The following is a 19708-nucleotide window of genomic DNA, read 5'->3' as shown; positions in this document are numbered from 1 at the left end:
TTGGGTCCATCAACACCACTCACTCTCACTTCATTAGGTTCTTAACAAACCAATAACTAATAACTAGAGTGACCTTTACTCGGAACTAATATAAATTAAATAGCATCTGGTCAGTTTACTATATTCCGATCATGTTTAATCTCAGAGTGAACAAAGCATTTACTGAATATATTTATTTAGATGGATCATCATTTAAAAAGTTTACTTCATGTGAGACTGAAACATTTATTGTTTGAATGGATAAATCTCATTTTGTCCATTCATATTCAGGTTAATCTGCCCCACACAGTATTTGGCAGCAATCCAGCCACCTGCAGCAGGCAGGCTCGAATGTTCAATGTTGTTTACAGGAAACATCTGGATTTATTTTTTCAAAGATCTGTTTGCTCAATACTGACCGCTTGGCTGCAATCCAACTTCAAACTCTTAACATTGTCAATGAGGACTAATTATAAACAAATCTACCCAGCAACAGTACTGGAGATCATTTTCTGTTTTAAATTGTGAGTCTATTTGATCTGTTCCCATCTCTATGGAAAGGAGAGTTATCCAGCTTCTCTGACCCCTCTTAGCAGCAATATCCCGCTGGAGGATCTCTCCCGCATCTCATAACATTGTGATGATGGATAGAAATACAAGTAGACAATCGGACAGAGGGTACATTTTGTAATTGATAAACATGCACATCTATGTGTTTTCCCCTTTATTCTTCCATGGAATGATCACCGTGTGATCCCTGTCCCTAATTGCTCTTGAACTGAGTGGTTTGCTGGACCAGCTCAGAAGGAACTGAAGAATCAGACATGTTGCTCTCCGACTGGAGCCACATGTAGATGAGACCAGGGAGGGATATCAGATTTCCTTCATTGGTGAAGCAGAGGGGATTTCATGGTCACCATTAATGTGTATTCCAGATTTATTAATTGAACTCAAATTCCACCACCGGCCATGGTGGGATTTTCACCCAAGTCCCCACAGAATTAGCTTGGGCCTTTGGATTATTGGCTCAATGGCATTAACACTCCCCACCATCCACCCAAAAGATAAAGGGGTAACTGCATTGATGTAGGGATAGATGTTGGCTGGATGCCTGAACATTTTGATTGTGGAATCAGTGAATGGGGTTGATGGATGGATGGATAGATGGTCCTGAAAGATGCAGTTCTACATTCTCGGTTTTGCACTTGATGACTTCACAAATTAAAGCAGGTCTATTATAATTTGTGTCAGTCTAATATATTCGGTGGCTGAAGCTTTCCTGGGTGAATTCCATCCCGAGACTATCGGGAAGTGACGAGCTGGACGTCACTAAGAGGAAACTGGAGATATTTCTGTGGTGCTAGTGATTCTTCTCCGCTGATGGCGAAGCTTCATCTCAAAGACAGAAAGCAGGAACATTGAGGAGGGACGGTTGTAATATTTGGAGCTTGAGGTCATTTCATGTGCAATAAGTCACTCAAGATGTCCCTACCCAAATTAATGAAGACACCAGACTAAAAACATATTAATGTGAAAAGAGAAATACTGTGAAACACAGTGGACAGCTGCAGACGATGAATTACTTCCCAAAACAGTGTAATACAAACTGGGATTGAAAGATTCATTGACGTCACATTAGGTACAGGTATTTTAATTTCTACCGACACTTTAAAAAATCATCTCACACTCCAGTCTGGAGTTTCTGTATGACGAGGAGGAGATTACTTGCCAAAACAGCGCAGTGGCTGCTGGGGAGCTGCACATTATCCTCGGTGTGGTTTAATCCCATTTTACATTGAATTCTGGGATAGATGTGACATCTTGGTGACAGAATGGTCAATGCTATCTGAACTAAATTTTTATCTCAATAAAGTATGTTAAGCATAGGAACATAGGAATTAGGAGCAGAAGTTGGGAATTCAGCCATTCGAGACCACACCGCCATTTAATCACCATGGCTGATCACTTCCTCGTCTCAAATCCACCTCCCTTGAATGAATTGCATTTACAGTTGTAAAAAACCAAATGCCGATTATAGCTGGTGAATATAACTATTTATGTTGTGGATTGATGACAATTTGTGAACATAATTCTTTATTTTTGTGAGTTGATGATAATTGAGTTATATAATTATTTAACTTTGTGAATTGTGAAATTGGGAATATTCGGCATGGAAGTGCTAAACAATGACCATCTCTAGCAAAATAGAATCTAACCATCACTTGAAATCTACTAATATTGCCATAGCTGAATCCCGCATGATCAATACATTGGGGTTACCATTGACCAGAAATTGTACTGGACTGGCCATATCAATGCTGACGCTACAAGATCCGGTCAGGGGCTAGGAAACCTGCGGACAGTATCTCACCTCGTGAATCCCAAAGCCTGTTCACCGTCTACAAGACACAAGTCAGGGGTGAGATTAAATAGTCTGCAGTTGCCTGGCTGGCACAGCTCCTACAACATTTAAGAATCTCGACACCATCCAAACCAAAGCAAACCGATTGATTGTCACATTATGTGTGAACGCGCATTCCATCCATCAGCGACGAACAATGACAATAATGTACCATCCACAAGATGCACTGCAGGAATGCAGCAAGTCTCCTTTGAAACACCTTCTGTACCCAGAAGGACAAGGCAGCTGACACATGGGAAGATCACCACCTGGAAATTCCCCTCCAAATCACTCGCTATCCTAACTTGGAAATATATCGCCGAATCTTCGCTGTCGCTGGTTCAAAAGCTTGGAACTCTCCCCCCCCCCCCCCCACCCCCCCCTAACAGCATCGTCGATGTACCTGCACCAGAGTGACTGCAGAGTTTCAAACACGCAGTTCACCGCCACTTTGTGAAGGGCAATTAGCGATGCACAATATATCATGGCCTAGCCGGCGACGCCCACACCGTATAACTTAATTTAACACTGTACTAATCTTTGTGAAACGATGGTAATTGTTGAGTATAATTATTTATATTCATAAATGAATGAAAATTGGCGAATATAATTGCTATGTTTCTGAACATTTGTGGCCCGCTACTTCTCTGCTCGAAGATATAACCCATCCCACAGGAGATTCATGATGCAAAATCATAACCAATATCGGAAAACAAAGTGGACAGTGGAAACTGCAGCAATTATTGACATATCTCACTCATAGCAGCACTGGGAAAGCCATTACTGGCTTCATACTTTAAACACTTCAGCTGCTTGCAGGCCAAATGCAGCTGGAAGCAAGGTGCGGTGTTTGTGTCGCTAGATTTACTCTGGACATGATCTGCTCCCTCTGCCACATGTCTACCTCATCACCTTCCTTTCATTAATCTCAATAAACATACGGCACCATCAACAGAGCAGAGACTATATGATTTGGGGATAATTGGCTGCCTGCTAAAGCTCCCCTGTCTCATTCACTCCTTCCATGGCAAAATGCACTGCACCGTACAGATTGATGATTCCACTTCTGACAGATTCTAAGTGAATAATTGAATGAAACAGGACCGTGTCCCACACCCAACTATATTCGGCAGCTTCCTCTCCATGCTGCTGATCTTCGCCGTGCCTGAAGATATGGATGAAGTCTACTTGCGCACTCGGCCAGGCTGCAAACTCTGCTACCTTCCAGTCATCAAAACGGAGACATAATCACAATACATCCTCATCAGAGAATTCCTCTACGCTGATCATCCACACAAAACATCATCTACAGAGACTAATGGACTCTGTCCCCTGTGCCTGTAACTTGTTCTTCCTTATAAGCATGAGGAAAACCGTGGCCGTGGGACAAGGTGTTGCACTTTCGCTAATGGTCACACTAAATAAGAGCCGGTCAGCAAATTCTGCTCCCGGGTTTCCACGGTGAGAGACTTCCTTGATGTAGAATGTGATGCTGACATGGGGACAGCAGATACGGCCTTTGTTTGACTCATTATATGTCCATGGAATAACATAAAGCTGACCCTTTGGAACAAGCTGATGGTTTATAAGGCCTGAATTCTCAGAACCTTGTTGTATGTCTGTGAAACAAGGAACACTTACAGCTGTCAAGAAAAATAGCTCAGCCAATGTCATCTTTGTTGTCCGCAATGCATTTTGGATATTTACTAGCCGGACAAAATCAGAAATGCAGCAGTTTTCCCAAGGACAGAACTTCCAAGTCTCTTCAAAATAATCAAAAATAGATGGTTTCCACAGTTCTAGTATGGTCCCTAAATGAAAGATGGTCACATGCCCAAGGAACTTCCACATCCCAATGGAAAGCCCGATATTCCGCTTCAGGGATTCTTCTAAGTGTGACGTGAAGGTCTTAAACCTTCATCATCATTGATCATTGCAATTGGGGGTTACCAGCAGCAAATTCAAAAAATGGCGACACTTCCGGTGGGCTGGTGTGAACTACCAGGACCAGTGGATTTAGCAGCTTTGAAATAGACACAAACCGATAAAATGACAACCCAGAATGACAATTGGGAACTTCATGTGCAACATTTGTGGAAATATTTGCTGTGTATCTATTGGAAATAGAAGGATGCCGTGGCCTTTGTGAAATTCAGTTGTACACAACACGATGTGTTTCACACAAACACACGCACAAATTCGCTTGCACACGTACACGAGGGACCTCAATAAACACACATGTACATAGATGCACACACACACAGTTTTTCACACACGCATTCTCTCTGTCTTACACGCACACCCACATTTTCCCTTTCAACTTAAGATGCCATTTTAACTTCCTTGGAGGCTTTGGAGACAACGACAAAAAACATCTTTCAGGTGGTATAATGAACCAATAAACCCTCCCCAACACCATGTTTGTTAAGGTGAATATTACATTTCCCATGGACTCCATACAGGTAAACGTTCCTCCATTTAACAAAGGTGAACAAAAATGCCTGACCAGGAATTGAGCCGCTTTGCTCTGGTGCTGATCTCAATGTGGGAGAATCAGTCAGCGACACCTGCAATTAGTTACACCTTAAATTTTGGAACCTCCCGCAGAAGGCGATGTGATATTACATTTGTGGTAATGGATTATGAATACATCAACATCATGGATCATACCTGACAACAACATTTTCACAGTAACTGCAACTGCAAAGTTTGGCCAGCAGATGGAACTTAAATCGAGATGCCTCACATTACATGAAGCAGACATTAACTCAATAATTACTGCATTGATCCCCGACTCTGTTAATTTTTAAATAATAACCTTCATTATTGTCAATAATCTTTATTATTGTAACAAGTAGGCTGACATTAACACTGCAGTGAAGTTACTGTGAAAATCCCCTATTTGTTACACTCGGGCGGCTGTTCGGGTACACAGAGGGAGAATTCAGAATCTCCAATTCTCCTAACAGCACGTGTTTCGGGGCTCCATCTGTATTTTTGTTAGACTAGACTCTGTCTTTGTTTATATTAAGCGACACTCTGTTTCAATTAATACTGCACCAGTACATGTCAATGTTTATATCACAAAGTCACTGTGATCCCATTTTCAATTGGTAGGATCTAGCTTTGCAGTTCTGCCAGAGACAGTCCTGAATAGTGCACTTGTACTCGGACAAGTAGCCGGAGCAGCAACCTCAATAAAATTCCCCTCCTCAATGATGGGGGAGACCAACACGTCAGTGTAAAAAAAAAGACTGAAACTTTGGTACCATCTTCTGCCGGACGTGCCAAGAGCATGGTCCACCTCGGCCTCCTCTGGTGGTCTTTATGTTCAGAGATGTCAGTCATCAGGCAATTTGATTCAGTCCACACGACATCAAGAAACGTCTGCAGGCGCTGAAAATGTGATTATCCTGGCAACATTCTCGCAACATACTAAAGATTTGTGCTCTAAAACTGGTTGCGCCTCAGGCAAGTTGCTCCAGTACAAGTATAGCACTAGCATGTACCCAATAATGTGTAACTTTGCCAAACATGCCTCGTCCACAAAAGGCATTATCAATCCAATCCGGCTAATTATTGACCCATCAGTCCGCAGGCGATCTCAGTAACTTGATGGAAAGTGTCACCCTGTCACGTACAATGTCTTAGGCCCAAGCTTCACCATTCACCGTAAGGTCAGAACTGAGGATTTTGCTGATGTAGACCCAATGTTCTGCACCATATTCGACTCCTCTAATACTGAAGCAGTCTGTCTTCATGTGCAGCAAGACTTGTACAACATTCAGGCTTGGGCTGACAAGTGGCAGACAATGACCATCTCAAAAAGTAAGCTTCTAACCACCTCCCCTTGATTTTAAATGGCACTACCGTGATTGAATCCCCCACTATCAACATCCTCGGGATTATCATTGATGATAGACTGAACTGGAAGCACCATTTAAATAATGTGACTACATGAGCAGGTCAGTGGCTGTAAATTCTGCGGTGAGTAACTCACCTCCTGACTTCCCAAACCCTATCCATCATCTAGAGGGCAGAAGTCAGTAGTGTGACTGAATATTCCACATTTGTCTCACGTGTGCCCCCCCAAGCAACACTTGAGAATCTCGACGCTATCCAGGACAAAGCAGCCGGCTCGAGGAACACCCCATCCACCCGCTGAAACATTCACTCCCTGAATCACGGGTGTACAATTCTAGCAGCGTGAACGATATACAAGGATCTACTGCAGCCGACTTCTGTAGCACCTTCCACATCCATGAACACTGATACTAAAAGGAGAAAGACAGCAGGTGCATTGTATACGCAGGACCTGCAAGCTCCCCGCCAAGCCACATACCATCCCGATGGGAACTATATTTCTGTTCCTTCACTGACACTGGTCAAAATCCTGGAACTCCCTTCCTATCAGCTCTGTGGGTGGACTTGCTCATGATGGGATGCAATGGTTCAATAAGAGGGCTCAACATCACATTCTCAAGAGCAATTAGGAATTGACATCAAATGCTGACGTTACTGGGGACGCCAAGATCCCACTAAATACTTTTAAACATATCATCTCTATGTTTATATTCACCTCGTCCCCGCCTTTGCCCATATGACACTCGGCCATGTCTCCATCACATTACAACAGGCCCTCTCTCAGTTTTCCTGCACTCGGCTGAATATCGGTTGTTAATATAGGAGCCCACATCCTGTTTATATTACAAATCCTCAATTATGACGGCACTGAACCAAGCCTCGGTTAGTCTGGTAAGAAACACGTCACAATGGTTACTGCATCAGAACGTTTATCTGTGAAACGTAAACTGGAACAACATTCTGTTTACATCACATGTGGTTCTGTCTCAGTTATTACTCTACTAGATCATTAGATTCTAATAAAGTCAATCCTACCTTAGGTAATGCTGTAACAGTCCATGCCCCTGTTTTATAACACTCGGCCCTGCCTCTGTTATTCTTGTACTGTTACTCTGGATCTGTAAAAATTTAATCACCTGCTAATGGTCGCATTCCAAGCATTGTTTGTCATCTTTGAATTTGTCTATATATGTGTTTCTGGAACATACCCTTTCATTCACCTGAGGAAGGAGCAGCGCTCCGAAAGCTAGTGACATCGAAACAAACCTGTTGGACTTTAACCTGGTGTTGTAAGACTTCGTACTGTGCTCACCCCAGTCCAACGCCGGCATCTCCACATCTCTGCTATTCTTGTACTGTACGATATCCCTCTTATTGCTGCACGGTTCATGTCTCAATTTGTATCAGTCGACACTCCCCTCAACCAGAACTCAGATTATATTGCACTAGACCCAGTCTCTGCATATGCGATCGGCGGCACGGTGGCACAGTGGTTAGCACCGCTGCTTCCTCGCTCCAGGGTTCAATACTTGACTGTCTGTCAGGAGTTTGTACTTTCTCCCTGTGTCTGCGTGGCATTCCTACGTGTGCTCCGGTTTCCTCCCATAGTTGAAATATGTGCAGGTTAGGTGGATTGGGCATTTTGAATTGCCCCTTAGTGTCCAGAGATGCACAGGTCATGGCGCAACGGCGGGGAATTGGGGAGGGTGATCTTTCAGAAGTCGGGCAGATGCTGTGGTCCGAGTGGCCTTCTGCCCTATAGGGATTCTATATTTGATCCTGAATCTGCCCATATATTCTAAGACCTGCTCACTTTTATTAATACACCAGACGATGCCTCTGTTTGAATTGTGGGCGCATTATTCCACATGTCTTTGAGATGGAAAGGTAATATAATAAATACATGTTTTGGACAAAAACCGACACCTGGCAACAGCCTGAAACGGGTGTATAGTGTATACAGTGTATGCTGTGCAGCACTTGATATCCATTTTCAGTGCACTCAGAAGAATTAGATTTCAGTTATCACTTCTTCTGTGCCATTGCTAAAGACCAACATCGACTCCATAGAGCTGTAGGACTAGGTGGATGCAGAGTATTAAGACCATAAGGCATAGGAGCCGAATTAGGCCACTCGGCCCATCGAGTCTGCCCCGCCATTCAATCATGGCTGACATGTTTCTCATCCCCATTCTCCTGCCTTCTCACCATAACCCTTGGTCCCCTTAGTAATCAAGAACCTATCCATCTCTGACTTAAAGACAATCAGGGATTTGTCCTCCACAGCCTTCTGCGGCAAAGAGTTCCACAGGTTCACCATCCTCTGGCTGAAGAAATTCCTCCTCATCTTTGTTTTAAAGGACTGTCCCTTTAGTCTGAGATTGTGGCCTCGGAAATCTCCGGTCTGGAAGATGCTCTTGAATAAGTCTTGGCGAGTTGCTGCAGTGCATCCCATCGATGTGACACAATGCAGTTACGGTGTGTCCGTTGTGCACGGAATGAATGTTGCTGTAACATTAGGTTCTGTCTCAGTTATTTATCTAATGCTCCTCTGTTTATATTACACAATTCCAACTATTCCATTCCCTTGGTCTATTGCACTAGGCCCAGGCAATAGAAGTTCAGTTGTACAATTTGAAATGGCTGCAAGAAGATCAGGGAGATCTGCGGTTGTATGTACACACAGCTCGGGTGCTGACAGGACAGATTCTGATGTTTATCTGGGCATAGATCAGCTTTGCTCGCTGAAGAATTTTACATTATCGCTGTTCCTTCAGGTTTTTTTACCTTCACAATTTGCACCAGAACAGACGCAGTATCTAATGTAATACAAACAGAGGCATGTCTAAATTAATATCAAAAGAGTCAGGTTCTAGGTTAATGTAAACAGAGACAAACAGGGTCCATCAGACCATCAGAAAAGGAGCAGAATTAGACCATTCGGCCCATCTTGACTGCTCCGCCGTTCAATTATGGTGATATTTTCCTAATCCCCATTCTCCTGCCTCCTCCCAATAACCCCTGATCCCCTTATTGATCAAGATATATCCTCCAGCTGGTGGCCTTCATTAATATGAACAGAGATTGGGACGAGTGTAATATAAACAGCAACAGATCCTTATTTAATATAAAACAACACAGGTACGAGGTAGTGTGACATAAACAGAGACCGGGTCATGGCCTGGTGCAACACAGAGGCAGGACCTACTGTCCCTTCAAACACTCGCAGGACAGGTGCACCACGGGTTGGAGACAAAGAGAAACTTCCTCTACACTGTCCGCATCAAACATTCCCAGAGCAGCTGCAGATTGTTTGGATACAGAATGGAATTCCTTCCACATATCTCGCTCAATCACATTAAAGGCCTGGAAACAAGGGCTCTATACCAGATAAAACCTCTTCTGCACACCCTTCAGAGATTCCGAAGACAGATTGACTGTGATGTTAGTTACAGGGTAAGGTAAGGCTCAGCACTGTCCCATCTGACTCACCCAGGTCAGGTACAGCACAGTTCAGATACGGAGTAAATCTCCCTATGCACAGTCATATCAAACACTAGCAGGGCAGGTTCAGTGCAGGTTAGATCAAGTAAAGCTTTCTCTACACTGTCCAATCAAGCGCTCCAAGAGCACGGCAGCTTGGTTAGATACAAGGAAAAATCGGCCCGGCCACATCAAATGCTCGCCACCATGTGCAGCCCAGGTCAGCTAGAGAGTAAAATTGTCTCTGCAGTTCTCATTAAACACTCCAAGGTCATTGAATGCTCCAACCACATTTTAGAGTAAAACACCCTTTACGTATTCCAATTAATTGGATTCAATCTATGTACTTGGAAGTCAACGTCGTGAGATCGGGCTGGCAGTATATATTGGACACATGTTGACTTCATGTTGTCGAATAAAGACAATGACCCATCGTGGAGAGACATGGGACAGAACCAGTTAGGGGAAAGACAGAGAGGGAGATGGGGTACAGGCAAACTCTACGGGCACATTTGGCCTGTCATTATATTTTGAGATTAGAGGGAATCCTTCCTAATTCAGAACATGGATATCATGATGAAATTTTTCTCAGATAACTGATGAATAAAAAATGTCCAAAAACAAACACTACCTGAATCCGTTGTTCTATTTGCATCTTTGTCTCTATTTCTGTGCTGTGTTGGTGGGGAAATAGTTGTTGTGTTTATGTCAGTCCACAATCTAATCTGGGACTTATCTTTCTGTACTTATTTACATAAACACCTCACTGGTCACAATGAAATGTTCATGTCAGCAAAACGAGATAAACACAGTCACATTGATTAGTTTCAACTCAAAATAGCGGTTTAATTTAAGAATATTGTCAGTTGGTTAAAATGAATAGAAACTTTCATGAGAACAGATGTTACTTAATTGAAATAAAGAATACAGTTGAATTAAGTATTCATTCTGAAAGTTCTGATGCCTCAATTAATAAATCATCTTTAACCATGCTGTTATTCCACTGAATGTTAATTTGATTGAAATATTAACCGTTTTAAACTAGATAAATTAAAACATCAGACAGACGAGTGACCGACAGTCACATTAATCTCAGATCTTTCAACTTGCATTCAAAAATGTTAGCATTTGGAAAGAGCTTGCTTTTGTAAAACGCTTTACTCGACCTCAGGCCATCCCAACGACCTGAAAACTCACTCATATATTTTAGCTGAATTTAGTCACTGCTGTAATGTTGGAAACAGACCAGAATATTTGTGCACAGCAAGCTCCCACAAACTGAGATGTGATACATGACCAACTAATCTGTGATTTCAGTTGAACAACGGACATTGGTGTAGCATACTGGGAAATACAGCTCTACTCTTTAGAATTATGTCAATGAGGTGGTCCACCTGAAATGTGAATCTGTTTCTCTCTCTGCTGATGCTCACTGACCTGCTGAGCAGCCTTTTTTGTTTTTTGTTTTAGATTTCCAGAATCTGTAGCACTTTGCACAGTTTTTAACATTCATTCTCGGCCTATGACCCTCACTGGCAAAGTCAGCATTAACTGTCCATCCTGAGAAGCCGGATGTGAACCACCTTTTAGATAAGGTTCACTTCGGGCGGCTTTATTCACATCACTGTTGAACTAGTCAGATATAGGCCAGAAAGGGTAAGGAGGGAAGATTTCTTCTTCTGAAGGATGTTAGTGAACCTGCTGAGCTTTGCGCAATTTTGATAGCTTCATGAGTATTATGAATGACACGACGATTTTTATTTCTGATTTATTAATTAATTCAATTGAATGTCTGATCTGCCGTTCAATGAGATCGTGGCTGATCTGATAAAATCCTCAACTCCACTTTTCCGCCTCATCCGCATAACCCATGACTCCCTTACTGATGGAAAATCTGTCTGTCTGAGCCTTGAACATATTTATTGACCAAGCCTCTCCCACTCTCTTCGGCAACGAATTCCATAGAATCGTTACCCTCTGAGAGAATAAATCACTCCTCATCCTCGTCTGAAATAAGCGACACCTCACTCTGAGATTGTGCCCCATGGTCCTAGACTCTCCCACAAGCAGAAACAACCTCTGACATCTACACTGTCAAGCGCCCTGAGAATACCAAATATCTCAGTAAGTTCGCCTCTCATTCTTCTCAACTCCAATGCATGTAAGCCTAACCTACTTAACCTCTCCTCATGTCAGTTTCTGTGGTGTGGGTGGTCAGCGTGTTTGGCTGTTAACCGAAATGTCTGTGATTTTTGGCCGGATTCTTCTTTATTTGCTGACAGGCAGAGTAACGATGGGCCGAAAGGTCACTTTCTGTGCTGTGAAATTCGACCTACCTTTGAAAATCCCTCCATGCCCGGGATTAACCTGAAGAACCTGCGCTGGACTGCCTTCAAAATATCTATCCTTATATAAGGAGACTAAAATTATTCACAGCATTGCAATATGCCCTGGTGGTGTTTGCACACCTGTCTCTGCAGTAATAGCTCAGGCCTCCAGATATCCAGTCTAGTAATAACATTGCGCAACTACCCCGAAGACTGAAATCATCACATCTAAAAGGTGGAACAACTGAGCATAAAACACTCCTCCATTGTATCACAGGTCTGGACCACGGGCTCAGGTTTCTGTTGTGGGAGGTGATATGGATTCCACTGAGACAAACTGTTAACCTATCCTGGTTTGCATTTTGACATTCTGAAATATTTTTCAGTGTACTTAAAGTTCAAACACTGGGTCCAGTCTTACATGGGTCAATTTAATTTTCAGAGACTGGTCTTTTATTAGTCTTGGTCTTATTCTGACACAAAGGTAATGGTGAATGGGAATTCCACTGGCTCCATATAAAATATCAATAATTCCAAAAATAGCATCTGAACACAAGCAAGGGAGAAACATATGTACAACTTGATCTTCCCACTGCATGACCTGCACAGTCAGAGCGATTGGAAGCTGGGATTGTTTTCCTTAGAACCGAGCAGGTTACGGGCAGGCGTGGTAAAAATGGTCAAAATTATGAATGGTTTTGTTTGATTAATTAGGAAGAAACTTGATTCACTGGCAGGAGGGTCAGAAAACAGAGGACACTGATTGATTAGATATTACTTCTCCCCTCTAATTATAAACCTATCAAATTGCAACAGGATGAGACAGGGCATATGCAGAAAGGATGTGCCCAATGGCGGGGGAAGATAGAACCAGGGGTCACAATCTAAGAATACGGGGGAAACCATTTAGGACTGAGATGAGGAACAATGTCTTCACCCTGAGATTTGTGAATCTGTGGAATTCTATACCACAGAACGAAGTTGAGTCCAAAGTATCCTATGTTTTCAAGAAGGAGTTTGAGAAAGCTCTTAGGGATCAAAGCTCTAAAGGGACCAAATGATACGGGGGAAAGTGGGAACAGCTTACTGAGGTGGATGATCAGCCATGATCATAATGAATAGCGGAGCAGGCTCGAAGGGCAGAATGGTGTCCTCCTCCTCTATTTTCTATGTGACTGTATTACGTCAAATCTATTTCTTCTCAGGTTGAATGAGACCCTGTATTTATATTAAAGTCGACCCTGTCCCTGTCTATACTACACGGTTCTGTTTGTGCCACACTCAATTAATATTACACTCGACCATGCATATGATTATATTACATTAAGTCCACCTCTTCTATTTTCCACAGGAATGTGACTCTTTACAGCACACCAGGGCCTGTCTCTGTTAATATTATACCGGACCATGTTCCTGTTGTCTGACTCGATATTATAAATTGTTGTATATATTTGCTTGTTTGTGACTAGTGGTGTTCCTCAGGGATCAGTGCTGGGACCTTTGCTGTTCGTAGTATATATAAATGATTTGGAAGAAAATGTAACTGGTCTGATTAGTAACTTTGCAGATGACACAAAGGTTGGTGGGACGGAAGAGATAATGCTGGAAAAATCTCAGCAGGTCTGGCAGCATTTGTAGGGAGAGAAAAATGTTAACGTTTCAAGTCCAATTACTCTCTCTCACAAAGGTTGGTGGAATTGCGGGTAGCGATGAGGACTGTCAGAGGATACAGCAGCAATTAGATCATTTGGAGGCATGGGTGGATAGATGGCAGATGGAGTTTAATCCGGACAAATGTGAGGTAATGCATTTTGGAAGGTCTAATACTGGTAGGGAATATACAGTGAATGGTAGAACCCTCAAGAGTATTGACAGTCAGAGAGACCCAGGTGTACAGGTCCACAGGTCACTGAAAAGGGCAATACAGTTGGAGAAGGTAGTCTAGAAGGCATACGGCATGCTTGCCTTCATTGGCCGGTGCATTGAGTATAAGAATTGGCAAGTCATGTTGCAGCTGTATAGAACATTAGTTAGGCCACACTTGGAGTATAGTGTTCAATTCTGGTCGCCACACTACCAGAAGGATGTGGAGGCTTTAGAGAGGGTGCAGAAGAGATTTACTAGAATGTTGCCTGGTATGGAGGGCATTAGCTATGAGGAGATGTTGAATAAACTTGGTTTGTTCTCACTGGAACGACGGAAGTTGAGGGGCGACCTGACCTGATAGATGTCTACAAAATTATGAGGGGCATAGACAGAGTGGATAGTCAGAACCTGTGCACTGGCAGTGTTAGACAGAACCGTGTCTCACAGTATCACCAGATTGGCACCCACAGGATAAATATCCACCCAATCATAGAACTCTCATCTGGTTAAGGAGAGCAATTGAAATCTCTGCAAAAACGTATTGGCCGTTCGTGTAGGTGTATATATAGTGTTCTAAATGTTTGCAATATAATCCATCAAGACGTAATGCTACCTTCAGAATTAATTGTTTCACTTTGCGTTGTTTTCATGCGTCTCGGCCCTAAGCTCTGGTATGCATTCCATACTCCTCTTTTCCTCAATTCCCTTAATAAAATCATCCCATATAACCTGCCTCGTCAACCAAGTTTTTAATCATCTGACCTAATAAGTCTTTACACATATATTAATCCAGACCCTGCAGCAGGAATGACTGTAATAGACCCTACCCCAGTTTATAATATTCCAGACCCTGAATCAACAATCACTGCTCTATATCCTATATCATTTAAGGTTAATCAAACTTTGTATGAGCAATCGCTGCACTAGAACCTGTCTCGCCTTATTTTAATGTAGACCCTGTATTAGTAATCACTGCGATAGATCCAATCTCAGTAGCACTATTGCTTCACAGCACCGTGGTCCCAGGTTTGATTCCCGACTTGTGTCAATGTTTGTGCAGAGTCTACACGTTCTCCCTGTGTTCTGTGCGGACTGTCTTCTGGTAGTGTGGCGACCAGAATTGAACACTGTACTCCAAGTGTGGCCAAACTAAGGTTCTATGCAGCTGCAACATTACTTGCCAATTTTTGAACTCAATTCTCCGACCAATTAAGGGACGTATGCCGTATACCTACTTGGCTACCTTCTCCACCTATATTGCCCCTTTTCGTGGCCTGTGGACCTGTACACGTATGTCTCTCTGACTGTCAATGCTCTTGAGGGTTCTGCCATTCACTGTATATTCCCTACCTGCTTTTGACCTTCCAAAATGCATTACCTCACATTTGTCCGGATCAAACTCCATCTCTCCACCCAAGTCTCCAAATGATCTAAATCCTGCTTTATCCTCTGACAGTCCTCCGGCTGCTCCGGTTTCCTCCCACATGCCCCGAAAAGACGTGCTGTTAGGTAATTTGGACTCACTGAATTCTCCTTCTGTGTACCCGAACAGGCGCCTGAATGTTGCGACTAGTAGCTTTTGACAGTAACTTCATTGCAGTGTTAATGGAAGCCTACTTGTGGCAAAAAAGATTATTGGATTAGTTTAGGTTAATCTCCACCCTATGTGAGTGATAATCGTTTTAGACCTTATCAGAGAGTCATGGAGAGTTAGAGGTTTACAATACTGAAAGATGCACTTCCACCCATCGTATCTGCGATGGCAATCAGGTACCTGTCTATTCTAAGATCGTCCACAGATGGTCTTCGTACCATAAAACCATAAGACACAGGAGCAGAGCTAGACCATTAGGCCAATCGAGTGTGCCCCTCATTCAATCATTTTTTTAAATAAATTTAGAGTCAGCAATTCAGTTTTTCCAATTAAGGGGCAATTTAGCGTGGCCAATCCACCTATCCTGCACACCTTATAGGTTGTGGGGCAAAACCCGCGCAAACACAGGGAGAATGTGCAAACTCCACATGGACAGTGACCCAAGTCCGGGATTGACCTCGGTGCCGTGAGGAAGCTGTGCTAACTACTGCGCCACCGTGCTGCCCCTCCTCATTCAATCATGACTGTTATGTTTCTAATCGCCTATCATCCTGCCTTCTCCCCATAACCCCTGATCCCCTTATTAATCAAGAAACTATCTATCTCTGTCAGCCTGGTTAGATATAGGGAAAGATCCTTCGGCACTGTCACATCAAATCCTCACCAGTCTGCGCAGCTCAGGTGAGATACAGAGTAAATCTTTCTCTACAGTTCTCATTAAATACTACAAGGTAATTGAATACTCCAACCACATTTTAGAGTAAACCCCCCTCTACGTATTCCAATTCATTGGATTAGATCCATTTAGTTGGGTGCCAACGGGGTGAGATCGGGCTGAGAGAATATACTTGACACATGTTGACTTCATGTTATCGATTAAAGACAATGACCCATTGTGGAGAGACATAAGACAGAACCAATTGGGAGAAAGGCACAGAAATCGGATACAGAAAATCTCAACGAACACATTCCGCATGTCATTATATTTCGAGATTAAAAGGAAAACTTTCCTCATTCTGAACATGGATCTCATGATGACATTCTTCTCATGTAATTGATGAAGAAACAAATGTCCAAAAACAATCACTACTGGAATCCGTTGATCTATTTACATCTTTATCTCTATTTCTGTGCTGTGTCGGTGGGGAAATAGTTGTTTTGCTCTTGTCAGTCTATAATCTAATCTGAGACTTCTATTTCTGTGTTTATTTAAATAAACACCTCACTAGTCACAATGAAATGTTCATGTCAGCAAAACGAGACAAACACCGTCACTCATTGATTAGTTTCTACTCAAAATAGGGGTTTATTTTAAGAATATTGACAGTTGGTTAAAATGTATAGAAACCTCCATTAGAACAGATGTTACTTAATTGAAATAAAGAATACAGTTGAATTAAGTATTCATTCTGAAAGTTCTGATGCCTCAATTAATAAATCATCTTTAACCATGCTGTTATTCCACTGAATGTCAATTTGGTTGAAATTTTAACCGATTTAAACTAGATAAATTAAAACATCAGGCAGAGGAGTGACCGAAAGTCACAGTAATCTCAGATCTTTCGACATATTACAACATGCATTTTAAAATGTTAACATTTGAAAAGAGCTTGCCTTTGTAAAATGCTTTACCCGACCTCAGGACATCCCAACGCCCTTAAATCTCACTGATAACTTTTTGCTGAATTCAGTCACTGCTGATATGTTGGAAACAGAGCAGAGAATGTGTCCACAGCAAGCTCCCACAAACTGAGATGTGATAAGTGACCAGCTAATCTGTGATTTTAGTTGAACAATGGACATTGGTCTAGCATACTGGGAAAAGCAGCTCTGCTCGTTAGAATTTTGTCAATGTGGTAATCCACCTGAAATGTGAATCTGTTTCTCTCTCTGCCGATGCTCACTGACCTGCTGAGCAGCCTTTTTTGTTGGTTTTGTTTTAGATTTCCGGAATCTGCAGCACTTTGCACAGTTTTTAACATTCATTCTTGGCCTATGACCCTCACTGGCAAAGTCAGAATTAACTGTCCATCCTGAGGAGCCGGATGTGAACCACCTTTTTGATAAGGTGCACTTCAGACGATTTAATTCACATTTGACTTTCTGTAGCAGCTTCTGTTGAACTAACCTGCTTGCTCAGCAATATCAGAGGTAGTTAGGAGTCAACCACATCACTGTTGAAAGAGAGTCACATATAGGCCAGACAGGGTAAGGAGGGAAGATTTCTTCTCCTGAAGGATGTTGGTGAACCTGCTGAGCTTTGGGAAATTTCGATAACTTGAGGAGTATTATGAATGACACGACAATTTTTATTTCTGATTTATTAATTCATTCAATTGAAAGTCCCCACAGCTGCCATAAAACCATAAGATGTCGGAGCAGACGTTGGCCATTCGGCCCATGGAATATGATCTGCCGTTCAATGAGATCGTGGCTGATCTGATAAAATCCTCAACTCCACTTTTCCGCCTTATCCCCATAACCCTTGATTGCCTCACTGATGAAAATTCTGTCTGTCTCAGCCTTGAACATATTTATTGACCCGGTCTCTCCAATTCTCAGCAGCAAGGAATTCCATAGAATCACTCCCCTCTGGGAGAAGACATTCCTCTTCATCCTCGTCTGAAATGAGCCACACCTCATTCTGAGATTGTGCCCTATGGTCCGAGACTCTCCCACAAGCAGAAACAACCTCTAGCATCCACACTGTCAAGCTTCCTTGAAAATACTACATATCTCAGTAGGTTTGCCTCTCATTCTTCAAAATTGCAATGCGTGTAGGCCTAACCTACTTAACCTCTCCTCCTGTCAGTCTCTGGTGCAATTGGTCAACGTGTTTGGCTGTAAACCGAAAAGTCTGTGGTTCAAGACGATCTAGGGCCGGATTCTTCTCTATTTGATGACAGGCGCAGTAACGATGGGCCGAAGGACTTCTTTCTATGCTGTGAAATTCCAGCTACCTATGAAAATCCATACAAACCCGAGATTAGCCCAATGAACCTTCACTGGACTGCCTCCAATATATCTATCTTTCGGTAAGGAGTCCAAAACTGCTCACATCATTTCAATACGACCTGCTGGAATTTGTACTCCTGCCTCTGGAGTAATAGTTCAGGTCTCCGGGTTACCAGTCTAGTAATAATGTTGCAAAACACCACTAAGATTGTGATATCATCACATCCAACAGATGGAGCAACTGAACATAAAACACTCCTTCTGCATTGGATCACAGGTCTGGATCATGGGCTCAGGTATCTGTTGTGGAAGGTGATATTGATTCTACCAAAGCAACATTGTTAACCTATAATGGTTTGCATTTTGACATTACATTCTGAAATATTGCTCCGTGTATCTAAAGTTCAAACTCTTTAATTTAGTTTTCAGAGGCTGGTCTTTAATTAGTCTTGTTCTGACACAATGGTAATGGTGAATGGGGATTCCACTGGCTCCATATAAAATGTCAGTAGTTCCAAAAATTGCATCTGAACACAAGCAAGGCAGAAGCATATGTACAACTGGGCCTTCCGGTCAGAGCGGTTGGAAGCTGGGATTATTTTCCTAAGAATGGAGCAGGTTATGAGCAGGCGTGGTAACAATGTTCAAAATTATGAAGGGTTTTGTTTGATTAATTCGGAAGAAACTTCATTCACTGGCAGGAGGGGCAGAAATCAGAAGACACTAATTTATGAAATATTAATTTCCCCCTCTGATTATAACCCTATCAAATTGTAACAGGACGAGACAGAGCGGATGCAGAAACGATGTTCCCGATGGTGGGGGAAGCTAGAACCCGAGGTCACAGTCTGAGGATACGGGTAAAACATTTAGGACTGAGATGAGGAGCAATATCTTCACCCTGGGAGTTGTGAACCTGTGGAATTCTCCAACACAGAACAAAGTTATGTCCAAAGTATTGTAAGTTTTCAAGAAGGAGTTAGATAAAGCTCTTGGGGATCAAAATTCTGAAGGGACCAAACGATATTGGGGAAAGTGGGAACAGGTTACTGAGGTGGATGATCAGCCCTGATCATAATGAATAGCGGAGCAGGCTCGAAGGGCAGAATGGTCTACTCCTGCTTTATTTTCTATGTCACTGAATTACATCAAATCTGTTTCTTCCCATGTTGAACGAGACCCTGTCTTTATTTATATGTAAGTAAACCCTGTCCCTAATTATGCTACACTGCGCTGTTT

The sequence above is a fragment of the Scyliorhinus torazame genome, chromosome 5, assembly GCF_047496885.1.
Source record: "Scyliorhinus torazame isolate Kashiwa2021f chromosome 5, sScyTor2.1, whole genome shotgun sequence".
NCBI lineage: Eukaryota > Metazoa > Chordata > Chondrichthyes > Carcharhiniformes > Scyliorhinidae > Scyliorhinus > Scyliorhinus torazame.
Note: the sequence above shows the minus strand (reverse complement) of the source record.